This window comes from Balaenoptera acutorostrata, chromosome 17, assembly GCF_949987535.1.
Source record: "Balaenoptera acutorostrata chromosome 17, mBalAcu1.1, whole genome shotgun sequence".
In the NCBI taxonomy this organism is placed as follows: domain Eukaryota; kingdom Metazoa; phylum Chordata; class Mammalia; order Artiodactyla; family Balaenopteridae; genus Balaenoptera; species Balaenoptera acutorostrata.
Genome location: NC_080080.1, coordinates 1,397,177 through 1,417,316, shown reverse-complemented (window position 1 = coordinate 1,417,316; position 20,140 = coordinate 1,397,177).

The following is a 20,140-nucleotide window of genomic DNA, read 5'->3' as shown; positions in this document are numbered from 1 at the left end:
CAGGCAGACACGCCCCGCGCGACTCGAGCTGCCTCTCAAGGTGGCGCCAGGCTGCCTACAAGGGACGGAACGTTTCCCCAGATGCTGACATCTGAGAAGGGCGAGCGCCCGAAGGCCAGCTGGTGACCGCCTTGAAATGAACTGTCTCCTTTCATTTAGCTCCCGGCAGCAGGCCCCCCGGAGGCCGCGCGAGGCTGCTGTGGGCTCCGCGGCGGTCACCTGGCGCGCTCCCCCGCGCTCCCCGCGCTCCGTTACGCAGCGGTGGCCGCGCCAGGCCCCGCGGAGCGCGCGCGGAGCCCCCCAGCCAGCCCCGCCCCGACCCGCCGCGCCGAGCTCGCCTTGCCGGTAGGTAGTTGTAAGCGAATAAGCCTGTAGCTGAAGGTCAGGCATTTTAAGAGCTCCGAGGAGCTGGTGAGGACGGGGCAGGGGCGGATTTCCAGGCTGCAGCTGGAAACAGGTGGGCACCCGGGGCCGGTGCGGGAGGCTTGAGAGAGTCCGACGCGTGTCGCTGAAGCACCGAAAGCCAACGTGCGCTGGAGCCCCGAGCGCTGAGGGTGAAATAAATACCGCGAGGGAGATCCCGAACCAGGGCGAGCCACGGCCCTCAGGAGGGAAGCAGGCTCTGCAAAACCGCAGCAGGGGGTGGCGATGAATGCTCTCCCACCTCCAGCCGTCAGGCAGCTATTTCCATTGCGCTGAGCCCAGCATGAGGCCGGAAGACAAGGATGCCCTTCAAGGCACCCAGATGCCACCCGCCACCCCCCGGGGCTCGCAGCAGCGCGGCGGAGGCAGAACGTGGGTCTGGAGCGCCAAATGGCAGAGGGGACCCAGGTCTCATCACCTGCCGCAGCGTGATGACCACCCAGTGCTAGAGCTGAGACATCCCCTGACGCAGGACAGAAGGAACGGAAGCAACGGGAACCGGAGCTTCCTCGGCCCCCACCTCTGTCGCCGACCCGGGATTAGGTCGATAACCAGAGCCCCTCTGCTCTGTCCCCGTTCCCTCACTGTCTACCTGCACCTCACCCTCATTCCTGAGGTCCAGAGTCCTGAGTGGCCCTCTCTTCATAGGATTTCTCAATTTCCCATTGGCCTGGGCTACTGGGCAAAGGACAGCAGGGGGGAGGGACCCAGTGACTCAAGAGCACAGACGCAGTCATTCCTGCCCCTTTTGTGAAGCTGCAACCTTCTATCCCATAGTAATCAGGAAAATCGCCCAGCTAGGACAGTGACCCATTTCCCTGTCTGGAGGGGCCCCAAATGGCTGGGGCAGGGCATTGGTCTCAGTTCGCAGTTTCACAGGAGCCATGAACAGGTTTCCTTGGCCTTCCTTTGTACCTTTTGAGCCTCAGTCTTGCCAAGGCGAGGGGATGCTGGTATGATGAGTAAACTGTCTTTCTGGCCCACATCGCCCCACCTGTCTCTCCCCAATAGCTCATGCGGAGCTTGCAGGACGAGGCCTGCAACCACAAGCCCCAGAGGCAGGAAACTGTAACTATTTTTAAACCCTTACGTCAGAATCCCTAAGGGCATAATAGCGTAGGTTGTACTTTCACTTCATCTGGCACAATTGGGGTTCACAGTGAATGCTGCCATATTGCCTAATGGCAGAAACAGCCCACTGGTTCTGCACCCGTGTAACCCTGCCCTAAATGGCCAGGAGTGGATAGAGCAGGCAGGACTCAGAGTAGAATCGCTGCCTGCAGTCTAGACCAGCGCAGTGGCCCTACCCTACTGTCCCTTCCAAAGGTGGGAAAGTTTGGGTATAAATGGAGAAGAAAAATAATAGCTGAGGGTAAAAAGATAAACACAATGAAAGAAATCCAAGATTACATGCATGCTTCAAAAGGGGCGCCCTTACGAAACCATCTTTTAGCTCCACTAGATGCCTGGAGGGGTGAAGCCACACTTTGCTGAGACCACCTCTGATCTTGAAACGAGGACAAGATCAAGGAGAAGCCTACGAACCCGAGTGAGCTCGCCCTGGGAGACGTTTCCAACAGTGTCAAGATGGGCTGGACTGATTGTTAGTGATTGAGTGGGACTCTAGTTACATGCCAGCATCGATTCCCTTATTTTCAGTCTACACCTGACAAAGACTCCCTCCTTGGCCAAACTCAAAGCGGGCTCCTCTGAGCCCTCTTCTCAACTGGGCCTCGACATTGACCCCAGTCCTGTCTTTGGCCTGTGTCTCCTCGTTTTAGCAAAGAATCCTGCTACATCAGTTCAGTGAGACTGCTCCCACCTTTGATATCTGATCAAGTTCCACCCTCAATGTCCAAGTCCTTGGCCTGCCATCAGCAGGAATCCCCCACCCTTGATGTCTCCTCTCAGCAAAGTTCCATCCACTGAGCCCTCACTCTGCTCGTTGGATATAAATCCCCAGCCGTCTCTACTGTATTAGGAGTTAAGGTCAACCTCTCTGCCCTCTTGCAATCATTTTTGACCCCTATTGCAATAGTCTTGAAAAAAGTCTTTCTTGCCAGTTAAACAGCTGTCAGAATACTTTGTCTTTAACAGTCTGGTACCATGACTCGAAAGGATGTGACTCATCATTGGACCCCAAGCCCACGTGTGCACCTGGGGAGCCTTTGCCTTCACTCCTGGCTGGCTGATGGTGGGTCCAACAGTGAGTCCATATAAATGGAGAGCTGGTGCTCTGGATGAAGCATGGTAGAGACAGATTCTGGTTTTTAAGGTTCTCAGTATTCTCTTGAGGCTGTGTCAGAGTCCCAAGGTTTTTTGAAAGGTACTATATTCATTTTCTAGGGGTACCATAACAAAATACCACACACAGGCTAGGTGGCTTAAATAACAGAAATTTATTTTCTCATAGTCCTGGAGCCTGGAAGTCCAAGATCAAGGTGTCGGCAGGGTTATTTTCCCCTGAGGCCCCTCTCCTTGGCTGGCAGATGGCCACACTCTTGCTACCCCTTCACATGGTCGTCCCTCTGTGCCTGTGCACCTCTGGTCTCTCTCTGTCAGTTCAAATTGCCTCTTCTTAGGAGGACATCATTCTGACTGGATTAGGACCCATCCATGTGACCTCATTTAACCTTAATTACTTCTTTAAAGACCCTCTCTCCAAATAGTCACATTATGAGGTACTGAGGTTATGAATTGGGGGGCATAATTTAGTCCATAACAGGCATCATTGGTTTAGAACATGGGAAATCCTCACTGGGATATCATTTGGTTGGGATTCAGCTCTTTGTTATTTGGGGCATGTTTTCTTTGTAGACACCCTGTTCGGATTGTCTTCCTTTGTCGCCGTTACTTTCACACTTCTCTTCCCCATGGGAAGTTCTCACTCTTTTGACCTCCTCTGAAGACTCCCACCAGCTATATGGTTGGCCACTATGGCGGCAACCATGTCCACTTCCCTCCTTGTTGTCAAATCCTTCATTAGTAAAAATCCTTGATTTTACTAAGGATAGTTTGGAGGCTCAGTGGCCTCATAGGGAAACTGAAGATCCCCAAGTGGTTCATCTAAGTCTTCTCCCTTCACATCACCTCCTCTCCTTCTTCCTTCCCCCCAGGCTCCTTGAATCGTCTGATACATCCCTCTTCAAACCCCAATCTCCCCCCATCCCTCTGTTCATCTGTTGGACCCTCCCCTTCCCACTCCAGCCCTCAGATCCCTATAGTCACTCAAATTTTAGGCTGCCCACCTCCAATGGGGGGCTCTCAAGGGACCAGAGACCCTAAAAGCAACCACCTCAGGCTGAGAAGGCTGAACGGAAGCAGACTGAATGCTTTATCCCCTTAGATGAGCTTTAGGGACGCCCAGAAGCTGCTTGGTATCCCTTCAGCACCTCAACTGAAATTTAGTCCACAGCTCCTATAAGACTACACGTCACAGCAAAAGAAAATCTTGAGAGTCTCTTCCACGGCGTTGGTGGGACGCTCTAACCTGCAGGTGGAGCAGGTGACCTCAGATTGCCTCATCTGCCAGAAACACAATGCACGTAAAGATAGAAAGTGGGGCAAAGACAAGAGCCAACTCTTTTTATAAACCGGTGACGTTTGCATCCCTATGTTTATGCCTGACTCATGGCTAGGATTTCAGAATGAAAGCTCTAAGACCCTGTTTGTATATTCCTGTATGCTTATGTATGTATGTACTATGCTACATATATATGATATTTTCCTACCTCCAGATATTATCAAATTAATTTATAAAATCCCATAAAGAAGCTTGTTCTAGTATAATTGACTTAGACATAAACAAATTCTTACATAAATGAAATATTCCTAGAACTCTCATAAATATAGAAACTAACCTAAATGCTGTTCTAGTTCATGTGATTTGGCTAAATCTTTGGTAAATAAGATCAGATTTAATAAGATTTAATTTAAAAAAATTAAAAGCTGTGTCTTCTGAGTTATCAGCATTAAGAGTCACATGAGCAAACATTTTTATTCTATTTAGATTTACTAGTCAAATAAGCTAATGTTATACCTACTAGATGTTTAAGGTTATAAAAATTATAAATGCAACAAAAGTAGAAGTAAAGATGTACTAGAAATGAATTACTTGATGTCCATTAGTTCATGTACATCAAATGCAGCAGTAAAACAATATATATATATTTTACATTTAAATTTTTTTCTGCTTTTGTGATTTTGGAGGTACTTGCCTAACATGCACATGCTATAAAAATAGTTAACAGGAAAATAACTTGAGATGATGGCTAGCTTAGTTTAATATCTTATGAAATTTTCATGATTAATCCAAACATATTTGTTAATACCACATGTATTAAGTTGATGTAAACGAAACAAAAGTTTAATGAATGGACATTTCAACAATTACTATGTTTTATAATATGTCTGCTTTAAAAAGTTTCCAAAATCTTCTTGGCACTTTGTAACTTCAGACTTACGCTCCATTAAGTAATAGATATTCATTAAATACCCAGATCATTTTTAAGTAGAAACTACTGAAATATTAATGACTAAACTTAAGTTTACTTTTATATACTTTGGCTTCTTGTTTCTAAATATTACAGAAGTTCTAAATATATTTTATTCTGTTAATAAACTTTTTTTTTGCTTCATTGAAAAATTGTACTATGAGGAAGCATAGACCTATAAAAGTTGTGAGATAGTATAGTCATGAAATTTGCTAGCCTGCTACAGAATGCTAGTATATGACAAACAGTTCACAGTTATCTACTCCCTAGTTTTCTCTGTAAAATAAATTTGCTAGGTTAAAAATTATGTTCAATATATATAAATGAAACTATTAGAAACAAAAAGGGTGAAAGGAAATAATTTTCTATACAATGTATTCATGGAAAGTAGGATGAGTTTGAAAAGGAAAAGTACACAAGGAAAGTAAGATGCTTTTATAGAAGGTAAAAAGCAACTTGCCCCACAGTAAAAAGCCCGGTTGTTCCAGATGGAGAAGGAAAATGTAGAACAGAACCCGGATGAGTGTTGAACGTGTCAGGTTTGTAGAAAAGGAGTCATATAGATGTAAATATAGATACAGATAGATTTAAATTTTTTTAACTATAAGAGAATTCGAACAGACTATTATAAAACAGAATACTATGCACAGTTGTCTGCATATAACAAAAGGAATCTTATGTTGCATGGTCAAAGCTGGCTAAGGTTGAATGGGCTTATTTATAACATTTTTTAAATGAACTTTAGTATCGAGAGTACACTAATGTAAAACTAGAGTTTGGTTTTCTCTCTCTGTTAAAAAGATGACATTTTCTCAGTTTATTGGTCTGCTCTTAGTAAGAAATTGTAAAAGAACCCTCTTTACCTTGTGAGTAATCTGTAATCCGCCCAGAAAACAAAAATTCTGTGTTTTATCAGAATAATTTCCTGTGCTGGGTGTTGACTTTATCATGTTCTTGATTAAGAGAATGAAGTCTTCTCATTTTAAAAGAGCTAGAGTATTGTTGTTTTTTTTTTCCTTACAGTTGTGTTACCTCCTATATTTACTTTTAAAGTCTTGCATTGTCACTTTGGTTAAATAGGTAACTAAGTTTTGTTTCACAGACCTATGATCCTATTTAGTCAAGTGTTCAAACCTTTTGACATTTCTGGTAATGTTGCCTTCCCAAATCAAATCCTAAAGAAATCTTGAGAATCTCAAACAGACATTAAGATTTCCCAGAGGGGGACTTCCTTGGTGGCGCAGTGGATAAGATTCTGCACTCCCAATGCAGGGGGCCTGGGTTCAATCCTTGGTCAGGGAACTAGATTCCACATGCATGCTGCAACTAAGAGTTCGTATGCCACAACTAAGGAGCTGGCAAGCCACAACTAAGGAGCCTGCGTGCTGCAACTAAGACCCGGTGCAACCAAATAAATAAATAAAATAAAAAATAAATTTAAAAACGATTTCCCAGAGGGTCCCTGGAAAATCAGAATGGGTTGATTCTTTCACCTTGTAAAAAGAGAGACATCAAAAATAATGAGATTTATTTGATATGTTGAGTTGCATGGGAAGCATTGCCAAATAAGAAGAGATGCTTAACCTTCCCTAGGTTATATTTGTATGGATAAAATGTTAGCAATATAAATAATTTAGAAATTGTCTGATATTCCTAGAAATTTGTCAGTATCTATTACTTCCCTGTCCATCAACTGTTCCAGGACTTCTTTGTCTATTAGACAACTACAATATAATGTTATCAGTCATAATTCCAGTTATTATTTTTAACATTTTATGCCACAAAAATAGCCATATTTCCTGTCAATTGTGTCAATTTTTGTAATGCACTCTCATCAGATCTTTAAGTCTTTTGTCTTCCATAGATAGTTTTTGTTTCACTCTGATTCTTCCCTGAAAGCATTTGCAACCAGCTACAGGCCAAAGTGCCTAGTCCTCAGTAAAAGCAATGGTCTCGGAAACCCACGGAAAGGACTCTGACAGCTGCTCTGGGCACAATCGTCTGAAGGCATTGCTTACATAACTTGGAGATGGTACCACTGGACTGAGTGGGGCTTTCCAGAACTCTAGTGGAGAAGCAGGTGGGTTTATAAAACTTCTAAGCCAAGAGTAAACAGAACAAAAAATTATGACATGGGACTGAGTAGACAAACAAAAGATGATTATGCTTTTGTTTCTAGACATAAGGAACTCCTTTCTATATTCTCGTTATCTATGACTCGTAACAATTTAGTAGACTGTACTTTTGTAAACAGAAATGAAACATTTATCTTTTTCTTCCTGCCTGGTCTTCCCAGAATTCAAAAACTCCTATTGGGTATTCTTCTCTTCATGGCAATATAATTATTTACATAGGTTCAATAAGAATCTGTCTTCCTTGGGACTTCCCTGGCTGTCCAGTGGTTAAGACTCCATGCTTCCAGTGCAAGGGCATGGGTTCAATCCCTGGTTGGAGAACTAAGATCCCACATGCCGCGCAGTGTGGCAAAAAAAAAAAAAAAAAAAGAATCTGTCCTCCTTGTAACAGGACATAATTGGAAACACTGGTTACATAACCAAGTCAAGACATTTGACTGGAATGTCATATATGACCAATTTTAAGGAAGTGAGGTTGACTTTATGGACTAGTGTTCACCAAGCCCTCTTGGGAAAACCTGCCTGGTACCCCACTTACAGGGTTCCCAGCCTTACAGGTGAGAGGGAAGGTCGCTTCCTGGGAGGCCCGGGAAACAGGATATTTAGGGGGATCTCAAAGAGAGAGGAATTCACCCAGTTCTACAGGTACTGCAGGCAAAGTCTGGTGTCAAGTTCTTTGCTTGACTTCCTAGCCTCAAGAAGCTTTTAAAAGTTCAACCTGAGATTCCACGTGGAAAGTTCAAGCAAAGCAAACCCCCAAAAGGCCCATGTGGTCAATTACCATTCTTGCTGCACTTATGTAAATAATCAGGCCAAATCTAATGAGAGCAGACTTATTTTGTAAATGAGAATAATCTTACTTTGATTATCCTTGATCGAGAAGGGGAGTGACTGTGGAGAGAAATTTTACATTTCAATAGAAAACTATAGCACACCCCATGGGTTAACAGATTCTGGTCCTGATCAATGTCTTTGAGACTTTGTCACTTATCTGCTAACTGGATGGGACCCTGCCGGGTTTGTCAGACCCTACAAGAGTCTCGATTTTTCTAGTTTCCTTCAATATCTGACTACAGTTCTTCAAACAAACATTTCCAAATTTTCTCCCACTCTCATCACTGAGAACTAAAAGCTGACTGCCCAGATCCTTATTGAGACTCTAGATTGTCTCAGAGCTGGACTTTTCCCTCAAAATCTAAAGAAGCCCTGTGAAGGAGGCCAGACAACTCAACCTTAAAAGCTCATCACCACAGCCGGTCATGGATGGGCACTTTTCATCCTCAGCTCCCACTGTGCAGGCCTCTAGGAAGTGCACCAGAACTCCCACATCTTCTAGGTTCTGCTTCAGGAAAAAACCATGACTGTGGCAATTATACCAAAACCTCTCTGATGTCTATGCCATCACCAAAAACATTCAAACTGCAAACAAGTGAATCTGCCAGATTGTCACTGTCACGCTTATTCCACCATCTAAAGAGCCTTTGAGCCCGGCGTCTAGAAATCTTCTCTACTAAGTGTCCTCTGGAACACTGAGTTTATAGTCTGCTCAAACCATTAACCCATTTTTTCTTATATTTTCATAGAGATCCTCCTCATTAAATACCTGATGACTCATGCCATCCATCAAATATTCTCTACTACCAAGTCTCAACATGCCAGTCTCAGCTGGTCCTTAACAAACAAAAGACCATCGAATGAGAAATGGATGTACACTGTGCAGAGGCAAGAAGAATGTCTCTTCTTTCCTTGAACAAGAGGAGGAACTCAGAAAGACTCCCGCCTTGACCAAATTCTAGACCAGGCCTCAACCTTGGCCCCAGTCCTGTCTTTGGCCTTCCAAGTCCAGTTTTAGCAAAACATCATGCTAAGTCCATTTAGCAAGAACCCCCCTACCCTCAATATCTCTCTTAGTAATTTCCCATCCACTGACCCCCTCACTCAGCTCATTGGCTATAAATCCTCCGCTGTCTTGGCTATATTTGGAGTTGAGTTCAATCTCTTACCCCTACTGCAATAGTCTTAAAGAAAATCTTCCTTACCATTTTAACAAGGGTCAGAATCATTTTTCTTTAACACATCTACCATAATACAATATAGTATTACACTGGCACTGTTGTAAAATTATAACACAAATACTGATAGTCAAACGTATTAGGAAATTGAGTTAAAGGCTTCCTACCCCTTCCCCTCCTGCCTCCACCAAATATTGCTGTGTCCCTATGCTCCCACGCGTGTGCCCCTGTTACCATAGGGTCCAAGGTCAAAGATGGGGACGGCCATGATAAAGTAAAGAGCATATCTGGTCTCTGCCTCTAGTTCCGGGCACAGAACTTCAAAACCTTGGGAATTTGCTGAGTGATAGGAGTGCCTTATTATTCATAATGAACTGTTCTTTGTTTTTTTTTTTTTTTGGCTGTGTTGGGTCCTCGTTGCTGCGCGTGGACTTTCTGTAGTTGTGGTGAGCGGGGGCTACTCTTCGTTGTGGTGCACGGGCTTCTCATTGCAGTGGCTTCTCTTCTTGCGGAGCACAGGCTCTAGGCGTGCGGGCTTCAGTAGTTGTGGCACACGGGTTTCAGTAGTTGTGGCTCGCGGGCTCTAGAGCACAGGCTCAGTCGTTATGACGCACGGGCTTAGTTGCCCCGCAGCATCTGGGATCTTCCCGAACCAGGGCTCAAACCCGTGTCCCCTGTATTGGCAGGCAGATTCTCAACTACTGCGCCACCAGGGAAGCCCCATAATGAATTCTTTTCAACCACACTTGAGTTTATGCTAATGTGATGACTTATGGTGGGCCCTTAGATAGCTTCCAGCAAGGGGCTGGACACCCCCAAAAGGCCAAGCACATGATTAAAGGGTCAGAGCTTTTAGCCTGACTCCTGACCTCTGGGGAGAGGAGAGGGACCGGAGACTGAGCTCAATTGATGACAACAAGTTAATCAATCACGTCTGTGTAATGAAAGCTCAATAACATCTCTGGACAGTGAAGCTGGGAGACCTTCCTGGTTTTCGAACCCACTGATGTGCTGGGAGAGTGATGTGCTGGGACTCTCAACGTGAGAACCTTGTCCTATCCGTCTCCTCCTGTTGGCTGTTCCTCAATTGTATCCTTTATAATAAAACAGTAGTCTAAGTACAGAGCTTTTAGTGAGTTCTTTGAGTTGTTCTACCAAATCATTAAAACTAAAATGGGGATGGAGGTCACGGGAAGTCCCAATTTGTAGCCAAGTAGGACAGATGTGCAGGTAGCCTGGGGACCCCACTTGCAGCTGGGGACCTTGCCCTTTAAGCTGTGGGATCTGTGTCAACTCCAGACAGTTAGTGCAGGAACTGACTTGGGTTGTGGGACCCACAGCTGGTGTCAGAGAACTGAGATGCAGTAGTAAATAGATTGAAGGTAAATGATGAGAAAAGATATACAATGCAAACTGTAAGCCTAAGAAAGCTGTTAATGCAATTAGACTCCCAAGCAAAGAGTATAACTAGAGATAAAGTCAGACTTTTCATAATGATAAGGTAGCAATTTATCAGGAAGACATAGCATGTATGCACTGACAACTAAAAAAAATGCACAACCTAAAAGCTGAGAATCATGTTTTATTTGGTGGACTTTCTGAGGACTTCAGGCCCAAAAGACAGCTTCACAGATAGCTCTGAAGTTCTGCTCCGAAGCGATCAGGGAGGGGCCAGGATATATAGTTTTTGCAAAAAAGACCAGGTACCATATAGTAAATAAATAAATAAAAAGCACCTGAATTTCTACTAGCCACATGTCCTGTGCTCAGTACCAACTATCCAACTGACAACACAGAAATACAAAGGATCATAAGAGATTACTATGAACAATTATAAGTCAATAAAATGGACAACCCAGAAGAAATGGACACATTCCTGTAAGTGTACGATCCCCCAAGACCGAGTCAGGAAGAAATAGAAAATGTACAATCCTCCAAGACTGAGTCAGGAAGAAATAGAAAATATGAACAGAACAATTACCAGTATTGAAATTGAATCAGTAATTTTAAAACTCCCAACAAACAAAAGTCCAAGACCAGATGGCTTCACAGGTGACTTTTATCAAACATTTAGGGAAGAGTTAACAGCTATCCTTCTCAAACTATTCCAAAACATTGCAGGGGAAAGAACACTTCTGAACTCATTCTACAAGGTTAGCATGACCCTGATACCAAAACCAGACAAAGATATCACATAAATAAGAAAATTATAGGCCAATATCACTGATGAACATAGATGCAAAAATCCTCAACAAAATATTAGCAAACTGAATCCAACAATACAATAAAAGGATCATACACCATGATCAAGTGGGACTTATCCCAGGGATGCAAGGATGGTTCAATATCCACAAATCAATCAATGTGATACAGCACATTAACAAACTGAAGAATAAAAACCATATAATCATCTCAATAGATGCAGAAAAAGCTTTGAAGAAATTCAACATCTGTTTATGATAAAAATAAACTCTCCACAATGTGGGTATAGAGGGAACATACCTCAACATAATAAAGGCCATATATGACAAGCTCACAGCTAATATCATACTCAACAGTGAAAAACTAAAAGCATTTCCTCTAAGATCAGGAATAAGACAAGGATGCCCATTCTTGACACTTGTATTCAACATAGCATTGGAAATCTTAGCCACAGCAATTAGGCAAGAAAAAGAAATTAAAAGAATCCAAATTGGAAAGGAAGAAGCAAAACTGTCACTGTTTGCAGATGACATGATACTACATATAGAAATTCCTAAAGACACCATCAAAAAACTACTAAAGCTCATCAATGAATTTCATAAAGTTGCAGGATACAAAATTAATATATAGAAATCTGTTACATTTCTATGCATTAACAATGACCTATCTGGAAGAGAAATTAAGAAAACAATCACATTTACATTCACATCAAAAAGAATAAAATACCTGGGAATAAATCTAACTAAGGAGGTAAAAGACCTGTACTTGGAAAACTAAAAGATACTGATGAAAGAAATTGAAGATGACACAAACAGATAGAAAGATATTGTGCTCATGGATTGAAGAATTGATATCATTAAAATGAACATACTACCCAAGGCAATCTATTGATTCAATGCAATCTCTATCAAAACACCAATGGCCTTTTTCACAGAATTAGAACAAATAATTCTAAAATCAGTATGGAAACACAAAAGACCTTGAATAGCCAAAACAATCTTGAGAAAGAAAACAAAAATAACATTTCCTTATTTCAACCTATACTGCAAAGGTACAGCCATCAAAAGAGTATAGTACTGTCAAAAAAACAGACAAATAGATCAGTGGAGCAGAACAGAGAGCCTAGAAATGAATCCATGCTTATATGGGTCATAATCTACAACAAAGGAGGCAAGAATATACAATGGGGAAAAGACAGCCTCTTCTATAAATGGAGTTGGGAAAACTGGACAGGTACATGCAAAAGAATCAAAATGGACTACTTCCTCACACCATATACAAAAATAAACTCAAAATTGATTAAAGTCTTAAATGTAAGACTTGAAACCATAAAACTTCTAGAAGAAAACATAGGCAGTACACTCTTTGACATCAGTCTTAGCAATATTACTTTGGATATGTCTCCTCAAATAAGGGAAACAGAAGCAAAAATAAAGGGGACTAAATCAAACTTAAAAGCTTTTGCACAGCAAAGGAAACCATCAGCAAAACAAAAAGGCCAACTACGGAATGGTAGAAGATATTTGCAAATTATATATCCAACAAGGGGTTAATATCCAAAATATACAAAGAACTCATACAACTAAACATCAAAAAACAAACATCCAGATTAAAAAATGGGCAGAGAACCTGAATAGACATTTTTCCCAAGACATATATATGGCCAACAGGCACATGAAAAGATACTCAACATCACTCATCAGGGAAATGTAAATCAAAACCACAATGAGATGTCACCTCACACCTGTCACAATGGCTATTATCAAAAGGACAACAAGTAACAAGTGTTACTTGTTGGGATGAATTGAGAGTAGCCCTGACATATATACACTACCATGTGTAAAATAGATAGCTAGTGGGAAGCTGCTGTATAGCACAGGGAGCTCAGCTCAGTGCTCTGTGATGACCTGAGGGGGGGATGGGGGGAGGGGGGCTCAAGAGGGAGGGGATATATGTATACATATAGCTGATTCACTTTGTTCTACAGCAGAAACTAACACAATATTGTAAAGCAATTATACTCCAATTTTTTTTAAATGACAAAAAAAAAAAAAAAAAGAACTACCACATGATCCATTGATTCCACTCCTGGGTATTTATACAAAGAAAAGGAAAACAGTAATTAGAAAAGTAACATGTATCCCCAGTGTTTATTGCAGCATTAATCACAGTAGTCAAGTTATGGAAGCAACCTAAGCACTCATCAATAGATGAGTGGATAAAGAAGATGTGGTATATACACAATGGAGTATTACTCAGCCATAAAAAAGAATGAAATCTTGCCATTTGTGACAAAATGGATGGACCTAGAGGGTATTTTGCTAAGTGAAGTAAGCCAGACAAAGACAAATGCTATATGATTTCACTTATATGTGGAATCTAAAAAACAAAACAAATGAACAAATATAACTAAACAGAAACAGAGTCACAGATACAGAGAACAGACAGATGGTTGCCAGAGGGGAGGGGGTGAGGGGAGGAGAGAAATAGATGAGGGAGATTAAGAGGGCCAAACTTCCACTCATAAAATAACTAAGTCATGGGGATGGAATGTACACTGTGTGGAATAGCGTCAGTAATTATATAATTCCTTTGTATGGTGACAGATGATAACTAGACTTACTGTGGTGATCATTTTGAAATGTATGGCATTATCAAATCACTACGTTGTATAATGGGAACTAATCTAGAGTTATAGGTCAATTATACTTCAAATACAAATTCATAGAAAAAGAGAAGAGGTTTGTGGTTACCAGAGGCGGGGTGAAGGGAGGGGGAATTGGATGGAGGTAGTCAAAATGTACAAACTTCCAGTTACAAGATAAAGAAGTACTAGGGATGTAATGTACAACATGATAAATAGAATGAGTGCTGCTGCAGGTTATGTATGAAACTTGTCAGGAGAGTGAATCCTGAGTTCTCATCACAAGGAAAAAATTTGTTTCTATTTCTGTTTTTCATCTATGTGCGATGATGGATGTCACTAAATGTACCGTGGTCATCATTTCATGATGTGTGTAAGTCACATCATCAGGCTGCACACCTTAAACTTATCCAGTGCCGAATGTCCAATTATGCCTCAATAGAACTGAAAGGAAAAAAATATCCTCCATTGTGAGTTCTTGCTCCAGTGTTTAACACCTGTCTCCCCGTCCTAATCTGAGCTCACACTCGAAACTAGCTGAAGCTCGATAACCAGGTCAGCCCCGGGACTTCGCTTCCTGCGTTTTCCTGCTTGCTTGGCTTGCTTTGGAACAACCTAACCCTTGACCCCAGGAAAGGCTCTGCCCACAGATCCTTTCTCTCTCTGCTCCCCACCTGTTCTGTGGGGTACCTTGCTGGCTATGCTCCTCTGTGGCCCCCACGCACACCGTAGCCCCCTCTCTGGGACCTGGAGTATAATACACTTCTTCCTTCCAAGTCTTTGCCTTGCCCATCCAACATTTCTAATAGGACAGCAGCAGAATGGACAGGCAGAATCTGCCCCAGAGAGATCTCTGGAAATGGAGCCTGTGGGGACAGCAGGGCTTTGGGGGCACAGCTAATTCAGGAGATGGGTGGACAAACACTGCCCCCCCCCACATTGCAGGGAGCAGCCCCCGGCGGCATCCTCACAGGTCCGTTTTATCCCACAGGAAGGACAGGATCCTCCTGGTCCAAATCCTTCATCGGGCGGCCACCAACAGCAGGCACTTTGCCGGCCGAGCTGCCAGGAAGGGGCTTGCTGGGAAGACAGTAAGCGCCCGGGGAAGCTGAGGACAAGGAATACCCAGGAGGGGCTGCCCCGCAGCTGTGTGGGGAATGCACAGAGGACCGGAGGTGGCCTGTGGGACTCGGGGCTGGGGGCCCGGAGAAGGAAGGGGGCCGGGAGACGGATGGTCCTGAAAGGTCTCAATTTTGCAGTTCTGAGGAAGCGGGAGCCGCCCAGCTTCCTTCCTCCTGGGATTTACCCAAAGTGGGGGCTTCTGAGGAAGAAAGAGGTTGGATGTCTGCCAATCACTCCTTCCCACCAGGGCCCAGGTGACACCCGTCCTGCTGGTCTGGGACTCAAGGTCCTGGATGAGGTCTGACAGGTGGATGCAGGTGGAGGCAGGTGAGCCCAGCCCCGCATTCCTATGGGTGGGGCACCAGGGTTCCGGGGGATATAGCAGTGGGCCACCAGGGAAATGGCTCCAGATGCTGGCTTGCTGAAAGGAGTCTGAAGCTAGTGGTGAGTTGACACAGGAGGGAGGCGTGCTGGGGGTTCAGCCAGGGAGGGGAGGCAGGAGCCTAAACCTGGGGCACCCCAAAGGGGCCCACGGAATCGTGCCGTTTCCAGGCGTCATGAAAGGCCCCCATCTCGTCCTTTTGGTCCTCCTGCTGTGCTCGGAGCTCTGTGAGTGCCAGGACACCCGAGGGACCTGGCCCAAGGGCATGGGTGGCAATGCCCTGTGAGAAGCTGTGCTTGTGCGCATGTGAGGGGTCTGCCTTCCAGAACCTGAGAGTGTGGAAAGGGGCCACAGTTCCTTCAGAGGGGCCCAGAGGCAGCCGTCCAGAGGCCATGCTCCCACACAGCTGTGGTCCTGTTGTGTGGGAGTCTGAACCCAGCCTTCCCGCCCTCTGAGCTTGGGCCTGTGTCCCTGCCCAGCCCCAGCCCTGAGCCTGTGGTGCTACACCTGTTATGGCATCAGCAATGTCGGCAATCTCAGCCAGTGCCAGCCCACCCAATACAACTGGAGTCCTGCTGTTTGCTTTAGGGGCGACCTGACCACAGCCATAGGCAGTGGTGAGTTCCCAGCACCCAGAGCGTGGGGATGGGTTGAGGGGGGCTCTGGGAATGGCAGGGGGCCAACATCAGTGTCACCTGGGGCACAGCCCTGCCCCTCACCGGCCTGCCTCAGTGTCCCCATCTGTACAGAGAGGGGCTAGCTCCCAGAAGCCTCCTGGAGGGGGCGGGGCTGGGACGGTGCCTGGTGGAACAGGACAGCCTCCCAGCAGAGGAATGGAGGGCCCAGCGGGTCTGGGGAGAGGGTGAGGAGGGACGACCCCAGGAGGGTCGGAGGGGGTCTCCCACCGCAGACGGCTCCTTCCGTGCCCGCAGGGAAGGTGGAGTCACATTGCGCGGACTGTGTCGTTTCCTGCGAGACAGCTTCCACAGCCACGCCGGTGCTGGCGGCGCCGATAACCCCTAAGTCTGAAGCGCGGGGCGGGACCTGCTGTGCAAAGGACCTGTGTGATGGAGTGGCCCCAGCGGGGCGCAGCCTCTGGGCCCTGGCCGGGGGGCTCCTGCTCAGCCCGGGCCCTACCTTCCTCTGGGCCCTGCTGTGACGACCCCTGCGGCGAGGTGGCCTGCGGCGAGGACGCAGATGGGGAGGGGCATCGTTCGCGATCGCGGCTCCGCGGGGGCGGCACGGCGGTCCCAGCGCAGCACGCCCGCGCAGACGTGTGCGCTCAGACCCGCGCGTGCTCAGCAAACACAGGCTGTGCCGGGACTCGTCCCCTCGCAGGGCCCGGCGCAGGGGCCCCACCCACCCGGCCAGCCCGGCCCCAGGCGCCCAGCGCCCTGCTGTGCCAGCAAGGCTGACATGTTTTGCAAACGCCGTCAATTAACCACTGACTCAAGATGCAGAAACCGCGGGGCGCTGGCTGGACGGGGGCCTGTAGGAGACCGGAGGCCACAGCCCGTCCGGCGGGGTCCCACTCACAGCGAAAATAAACGCTTTCCACAGCCTCCTGATCTTTGCGTGCTGTTCAGCCCCATCGGGGAGAGGGTGGGGTCCCCTGTGACCCCCCCTCGAAGGGAGACTTTGCTTCAAGCCCGTTTTCCCTGGGCCGGGCGAGCTCCGATGGCCGGGGGCTGGGAATAGGGGCGCCTGTCCCGGAGGGGCCAGCTCTGCACAGCGGTGGGGGTCCCCGCTCTCCCCCGTGAAGCAGTTCCTTCTCCGCGCGCCCCTGCGCGTCCGCGCCAAGCAGAGTGGGAGCGGACCAAACTCCTCCCGCCTTCTTCACTCCCTGAGCTGAAAACAAGGGAGACTCAGCCTCAAGCCCAGAACATGGCGCGGCCACCCCAGACTTGAGGGGGGTGGGGCGGGGGCCTCTCCCCCACTGGGATGGGCCTGGGGGCGGGACTGGGCAGGGCCTCTGAGGCCTGGAAATCCAGAAGCCTCTCCTCAGCACCCTGCCTTCCCGCATCTCCCCAACCTCAACAGGGCAGCCGGCTTCGGGTGGGCGGTGACACCTCACAGGCACACAGTGGGGCGGTCCGGGGGTGGGCGTGTACGGGGTGGGAGCTGCTTCTCGGGAAGAGGGGTCTGAAGACCCCATGCATACCTTGCTGGCCTCCAGCGGGCCTGCACAGGTACCCTCACCCCCAGCCTGGTGGGCCAGTCTCCCTCCTCCTGATGTCGCGGTCCTGTCCCCCTGGGTGACCCCGGGCAAGGGCTGTCCCCTCTGGCCTGCGGGGTAACCAGGGACCTCGAATGTAAGGGTGTTGGAGGAGGGGCCTTGGGGGGGGTGACAATGTGGGCAGACCCATCTGTGTAGGGAGTGCCTGGGGCGTGGCAGGTGAGGAGCTCCCAGGAGAGCCCCTGGTGGCCCCTGAGGAGAGGCAGCGGAGCCTGAGGGACGTCCCAGGCAGGGTACTCCTTCTCGACAAGGAGCTTCCAGTCATCCCCTGACACTTTTAAGAAAGATGTTTCCAAAAACTCTCCCATTGGCCAGGTCGTGGGTCCCGAGAACCCCAGGAACGGCTCTTGCCGAGAAATGCACCTGTGAGAAAGCCAGGCCTCAGAGAGTCCAGCGCCCAGCCAGAGCCCCACCCCATGAGGACCCAGGGCCACCGAGACACCCCCCCGCCACCCAGATCACTCACATCTAAGACAACGGCAACGTCTGCAGACACAGAGGGTTAGGCCCGGAGACCTTCTGGTCACGGGTACCCTGTTGGCTGGGCACTTTGGTTTATGGAAATACAATATAGTCCCCCACATTTGTGATTCTTCATTAATTGTTACAGAGGAAATCTTCGTCAGCATTTTAGCCATACTTAATGAAAACGTCGGTAAACATCTATGATACGATCTGTGGGAATTAAAACCTTGAGCTCGCCATTTGCCCTTGCTCTGGGGACAGAAAGCAGTCTGGCAAATGCTCCTGACCCCAAAGATGAGTTCTTAAAATAGTTTTCAAAAGGGGCAAGTAGTTTTTCCAAAATATCAAGAGTTCGTTTCAGTGATTCAGAAGAGCATAGTGATAGGGATAGAGAAGGATCATCAGGGTCAGCTCGAAAATCCCGCCAGGGGATGGTAAATAGAGAGGCAATTTTAGGTGGCTTTGGGAGACCGCAGTCAGTTCGTGATCACTTGAGAAAGTAATGAGAAAATCCTGAAACAATGTGGGCTTGCTTGACTCATAAGGCAGAGCAAGTCGCTTCGCATCAAAGCCAGACAGGCCTGCCTAACAACAAAACCAAGCTAACTTGCTTATCAAAAAAGCCATGCAATGGAAGTGCAAGTCATGCCTCAAGGCAATAAAACAATAGTGGGAAAATAAGTCATACATCCTGCCCAGTGATATCAACAAGTTAATGACCCCTAGGACATGCTCTCTGTTTGTTACACAAACACAGTAATTTAGGGAAAGGTGACATTTCAAAATGAAACACCCTCATTATACTGAGACCTGAAATAATTTTTCCATGTTGCCATGAAAGTCCCGGATGCAACATATAGGGTCAAAAACTCCCCTGCTCGACATGTAGAAGGAGTTGACGTTGGAAGACTCGAAGAACGAGGAAGAAGGTGGTCTTCTCCCCCTCCCCTCTTTTCCTTTGATTAGAAAAATATAACCCCCTAAGTACTCAGGGCAGCGCAATGCTCGCCTGCCTGCTTGTAAGCCTCACAAACATCCTATTCTAATAAATCACTTCTGTCTACCACTTTGCCTTTCGCTGAATTCTTTCTGTGCTGAGACATAAAGAACTGGAGCTCCTCGGACCACCACCACCACCACCACCACCACCACCACCACCCACCCCCACCCCCACCAAAACACCACCTAGCGGTTTCAGCAGGTCTGTAATTTGAAGACTAAGAATGTCCATCACAGGCACTGTACCGTGGTGAGTGGTTTTCTCACTTATATTTCCATGTTCTCAATCACATTGCTCACAGGAGCTGGTTTCTGCCACCAAACTTGTGTCTAATTAACCACCAGATACAAAATTGCTCCTCTACATAGAATTAGACAGACCAGTATGAGAACCAGGCATGTGCTTCCCAGGTCAGAGCGCCATTCCTCCACGTATGAAGGTTGGGCAAGCTAGTTACAGAGGTGTCCGTGGTAGATGAACATGACAACAGATGTGGCATCTAGCTTTTCCAGATCAGCCTTCTTTGCTGTGTGTTTCTAGGGCCACTGATGTGAGGGAAGCCGCTGGTGCGGACAGGTTTCTGGTACACGCGGGGCAGGCAGTGCTGGCTGCCGACGCAGGAGCCCCTCCCGCACTGCGCATGCCTGTGGTTTTGCCGGGCGTGAGGAGCTCAGGAACCAACGTCACCTCCCTGCTCCCCGTGCAGCCGGGGGCAGGTCGGAAGGGGCAGAATTGGCATGATTGAGTAAAGCATAGCGAGAGGGAGGTCATAAGACCCCTCCCCAGGAAGCCTCTGGAAGCCACCTCCTCTCTGGACAGTGAGTACTTAACGGAGGGGTGGGAGAAGGCCGGGCACCTGCTGTGGGTGGCGCCACCTGGGGAGGTAGAGGCACAGTCGGCTGAGGACCCAGGTCCCCAGTACCACACTCTGCCCACCAGAGCAGAAGGGGCCCTAGGGTGGGGCCATCCAGGAGAGCAGTTCTCTCCTGGGAAGAGGCTTTAAAGCACTTCTTCCCCTACAGACAC